Here is a 5,311-nt window from a genome sequence, read left to right on the forward strand (position 1 = left end):
GACCCACGGAAACGGACGTCAACAAACTGTGCAAAATCCCCTAATGTGGAGACTACGGTGTTGGACTGGAACAGGCAAAGTGAGAAATCACACGACACCGGGTTATAGTCTAACTTTCGGAGTCTCACTTCTTCATCAGGTGTTAGTGAGTCAGGTGTTAGTGAGTGAGGCGTCAGACACAGAATTTATAACTAAAAGGTCAAAGATTGGAGAGTACAGTGACATAGCCTGCGACTTGTCCTTGTCCCTGTCCCATTCCGAATGGAGCAGAGGTGAATCATTGATGGTGCTGTTTCATTCCAATGTTATCATCGAGTTCTAGTGGGTGAAATGTTGGTAGGTGGTCAGTATAATTCTTTGATCTGAAACCACTGAGGGTGTGCCATTGAGCCACAGCTCTTCCATTAACTGACCAATTGAGACGCAGAAACTGGCACCAACATGGCATTCAAAGTGCTTGAGCAGAGATCTGAGGAGGCACTGTACAGCTGGAGCTCTCGCTGTTTTCAGTACCTGTTGCCCATTTCCCCACTGTCGCTGGCAGAGGACCAAAGGGACTGTAAACACCAGGAAGCAAAGCTCGACATTTAGAAATTTGACCTTGCCCAGCTTTCAATTAAGGTTTATCACAAACGATTCTGGTATTGATGGGATTCGAACCCCCAACTCGTTACTAACTGGAGCACAAATGCACACCCTTAAACCACTCAGCCACGCCGGCCCATAACAGAAAAGCAGCAAAATCGTCATGATTAGTGTTGACAGTAAATTAGAATATTTGTCAATCTGGTTAGCGTGAAGAAACTTCGAGTCTCTCTTTTTAAAATTCTTCCCCTGGACGTGAGTACTTCAGCATTTATTACAACTTCCCAGTTGCCCCTGAGAAGATGGTGGGGAGCGGTTTGTTGCAATTGGATCAATCTGACCAACTGGCCCGATACTGACTGAAGGAGCTGTTCGGTCAACATTTCAATTCTCCTCTAATTGCTACCAACAAAGAGGCACTCAGACACACGTACTGCCAGTGGCACGATGGCTCAGTCGTTCGCACTACTACCTTCCAACAGCATAGACGTGGGTTTGATTCCAGCCTCAAGTGACTGTCTGTGCCGACTTTGCACGTTCTCCCCACCCCAGTATGGGTGTGTTCAAGTTTCCTCCCACAGCCCAAAGATGTGTAGGCGACATCACAGTTAGTCTTGGCGTGTTCTGATGCCTGCTGCAGCGTATTTGCTTTCCTTGAGAAGGCGTCCTGGTTCAACGCTTCGTAGAAGCCTGATTTGCTGGTTTCACAGTGCACCACGGATTCCTGATTCACCGTCTTTTTCAAATGCATCTCAAATTAGTCTCTGAAAGGTCTAAATCTGATGCTGTCTGCCATGTCTCAATGTGTGTCAATCAAAACTAGAAGTGCTCAATCATGTTTTGGAGTCGAGAAACATGTTGGCATTTCTTAGCACATGAGCGTCTCATTCAGTCAACAACGAGAATGAATGGATTTACGGACTCTGATAAACCTCTTGATTCATGCTCTGACACAGTCACTAATATTAAGGTGTGCTCTGAAATCTAAGCCATGTTGCAATTGAAACTGAGGTAAAGACAGTCAGACTACCCAATAACATGGTATCTATTTTTGTGATATCACAAAAAAGGCTGTATTTCCATAGTGCAGCGGTTATCGCATGCGGAATGCTCCCAGCATCATATCAGGCACAAGCAGGCTGCGCTGCTGCTTCATGTTACAGGCAAATTGCGTTGTTCAACCTTTTCACTGAAAGCGAATGGAAATTGTTATACCATTGCTGCTGTGAAATCAAATCCTGCATGAATCCTAATCGCAGTTATTTGCTGTGGTGTCGAAAAGGAGGGTAATTGTGATGTGAAATTTTGTTGAATTTCTCTCATTTCCTTCATTTCTGTCCTGGAGCAGGGAACTGATGAGCCACCTTCTTGATCCGCTGCAATCGTTGCCGTGCAGGCACACCCGCATTGTTGATCAGAAGGGAAACCCAGCCTCTTTGAGACTGTGATTGCTAATCGTCACTTTTCATGGGTCATTCTCATCCTGTTCTTTTTTATTGCCTTATTTGAGCATTTTCTGAAAAGTGGTGTTGGACGAAACTCCCGGTATATTTGGAAGCGCAGTTTGGAATTGCGCCGCTGCCACTTGTGCGAGTGGTTCGTGACACAAACAAATCGAGGCGTCTCACAGATAGAATTCATGCTTTGGTGTGTCTGCAAGTGCGTTCGCCTTGTCATTTTTGCTTGGGCTGCGCGTTAAGACCTGTCTGTTTTGGGCTTCGCTCGATTCGTGAGGAGCTCACACAGTTATCTTTTTGCAGCCAAAACACCTTGTGGATAGCAGTCGTTGGGGTTAAAGGCGAAGGAGCCCTTCGTACCTGGGTGGGCTCGAACCACCAACCTTTCGGTTAATAGCCGAACACGCTAACCAATTGCGCCACAGAGACAGACGCAAGCAGGCCCTGCAAACAAACAATTAAACCGGGGTTCAGCAACTGTCGCGTCGTCCAGATGGACAGCGCGAAAACAGACACTTCGGTGCACCTCGTCCATGCCGGCCAGATGTCCTAAATTAATTTAGCCCCATTTGCCAGCATTTGGCCCATATCCCTCTAAACCCTTCCGATTCATACATGCATCCAGATGCCTTGGAAATGTTGTAATTTTACCGGGCTCCACCACTTCGTCTGGCAGTTCATTCCATACACGCACCACCTTCTGCACGGAAAAAATGACCCTCAGGTCGCTTTTAAATTTCTGCCCCTCACTTTAATTATACGTCCTCCAGTTTTGGACTCGCCCACCGTGTGATAAAGACCTTGACTACTCACTCTGTCCATATCCCTGATGATTTTATAAACTTCTGCCAGGTCATCCCTCAGCCTCCGACGCTCCAGGGAAAACTGCCCCAGCCTTTTCAGCCTCGCCGTACAGTCCGAAACCTGCAACCCTGGCAACGTCCACGTGAATATTTTCTGGGCAGGCCAACATGATATATTTTATTTTTCCATAATACCAATAACGCTGGACTACATCAATCTATTTGAAACAGAGATGAAAGTAAGTAGCTGTGTTCTTTAACAAAGAAATGATAATGACAGTTGGTGTGTGGATCATGAACCGATGTTAATGAGCCGTACACTTTGGTGCAGTCAATTTCATAATCCAAAATGAGACTACAATGCATAGAGTCAGAGATCATAGAAACCCGACCGTATCGACAGAGGCCATTCGGCCCATTGAAGCTGCACTGGCACTCGAAGAAAAGCAAAGTTTCTGGAACAGCTCAACAGGTCCGGCAGCATCTGTGAAGGAAACATCAGAGTTAACATTGCAAGTCCAGTGACCCATCCTGAGAATCGCGAAGAGCTTTCTGAAAATCTGCATTTCCCACCGCTGAACAATCTGGTCTGCACATCACTGCACAAGAGGGGCAATTTCCCACGGCCAATTCACCAAACCAGCGGATGATGTTTTAGCTCGATGATCTATCCCATATCGCTGACACAGCGTTGTGATAAATTCCGCGAAGGGCTGTATATCTGTTTCGTAGTATTCGATTTGCTGCGTGCATATTCATACAAGTGGTTCCAATGATCGAAAAGGATTAGATTTATCTCATTGAGCAGTAAGAAAGTTGTCGCCAAATGAGTGAGTGTAGGCGAAAACAAATCCGTCCATCCCACTTGTATCAGCTCCTGGGGAGATTGTGAGAGGGCAAAGACGTGACTTCTGCAAGTTTGCAGAAACAGTCCTTATCGCAATGCAAAGCATTTGATAGATTTGTTCCTGATTGAAGTGTTTACTGGAAGCAGGGAGCTGAGCAAGATATTGGGTAAACAGATTCAGTTGTGAGAGCCAAAACAGCAATTTCCTTTCTTGCTGTGCGAATGAGATTGTATAGCGCAGAGAATTTCGATATGTATTCCTGATCACTGGAGAGTCCATAACCAGAGATCACAGTTTGAGGATAAGCTGCAATCCGTTTAGGTCTGAGGTGAGGGGCACATCATCACCAGAAAGCAATTAGCCTGAAGAATTTTGTGATACACAAAACGGTTGAAGCGAAAACATCGATTAGTTTTATAAGAAAGATTTAGTCATGGTTCTTCAGCTTCTAGGTACAAAAGGATCTGCGGTGAAAAGTGAAACAGGGTACTGAGTTGGGTGAACCCTATGATCATATTGAATAGTGGAGCAGGCTGGAAGGACCGCCTGGCCTCTTCCTGCTCCAACGTCTATACAAAGCGACCTCGCACCGAGCCTTGTGAAACAACAAAACAAACAGATTATCAGTGACAAAAACACCCGTCAGCAAAAACCCGTTGTTTCTTGCCACGATTTTGTATCTGATCAGTGAGATGCACTGACGCTAATTTCACTCTTCTTTGAGAGAAAAAAGTAAATAGCTGTGTTCTTAAACATAGAAATGATGATGACAGTTGGTGTAATGTGGGTCATGTCACGGAATGAGAATCCCCGTGACAGCGTGAATGTAAAGTTGTCTGTGAGGAATTGTTTTCCAGACTCGAGAACAGTGCACAGGGACTTTCGAAGAAGTCGTATTGAGACCACCTCTGTTCTGAACCGATGTTAATGAGCCGCACGTTTTGGTGCAGACAAGTTCAAAATCCAAAATGAGACTGCAATGCATAGAGTCAGAGATCAAAAATGACTAACACCTTCCTGACAGGGAATTGAACCCCGGTCTCCTACGTGATAGGCAGGAATACTAACCATTATACTACCAAGGAACACTCGTACCAGCGCCTTACCTCCTTGAGACCCTTAATCGTGCGCTAGGCAAATAAAACTGCTTTCGTCTCCGAATTCTATTTTCCATCGCTTGGCCCATAGCCTTGTATGCCTTAGCATCACAAATTTACCTCTGAATGTTTCTTAAAGTTATTGGGATATCTGCCTCTAGTGGCATTTACAGGCACTGGCTTCCAGATTCCAAACACGCACTGTCTGAAAAAGGTTTTCCATCCATTTACTCAAACCTTCCTCCATCTTACTTTAAATCCATGGCCCCCTCGTGAATTATTCCTCGATCAAGAGGAAATGTTTCTTTCAGTCTACCCTATCAATATCCCTCCTTATTTTGTACATCTCAATCTTGCCTCCTGTAAATCTCCTCTGCTCTAAGGAAAATAAACCAAGATTGTTCAATCTCTCTTCATAACTGAAACTCTTCAGCCCAGAACATATTCTGGTCAACCTCTTCTGCATCATTTCTCGTGCTATCCTGCTATAATGTGAATTACAGAACTGCACATAATACTCT

The 5,311-nt window shown here is 45.0% G+C and overlaps 1 non-coding gene across 1 annotated transcript; it reads right to left on the reverse strand.

The window, feature by feature from the left end:
- Positions 1 to 2,397: 2,397 nt before the first annotated feature.
- Positions 2,398 to 2,471, reverse strand: trnan-auu. Its single transcript has one exon. It is a non-coding gene; the product is annotated as a tRNA-Asn (tRNA).
- Positions 2,472 to 5,311: the final 2,840 nt, after the last annotated feature.

The sequence above is a fragment of the Rhincodon typus genome, unplaced genomic scaffold, assembly GCF_021869965.1.
Source record: "Rhincodon typus isolate 14 unplaced genomic scaffold, sRhiTyp1.1 hic_rhity00012083, whole genome shotgun sequence".
NCBI classification, from domain to species: domain Eukaryota; kingdom Metazoa; phylum Chordata; class Chondrichthyes; order Orectolobiformes; family Rhincodontidae; genus Rhincodon; species Rhincodon typus.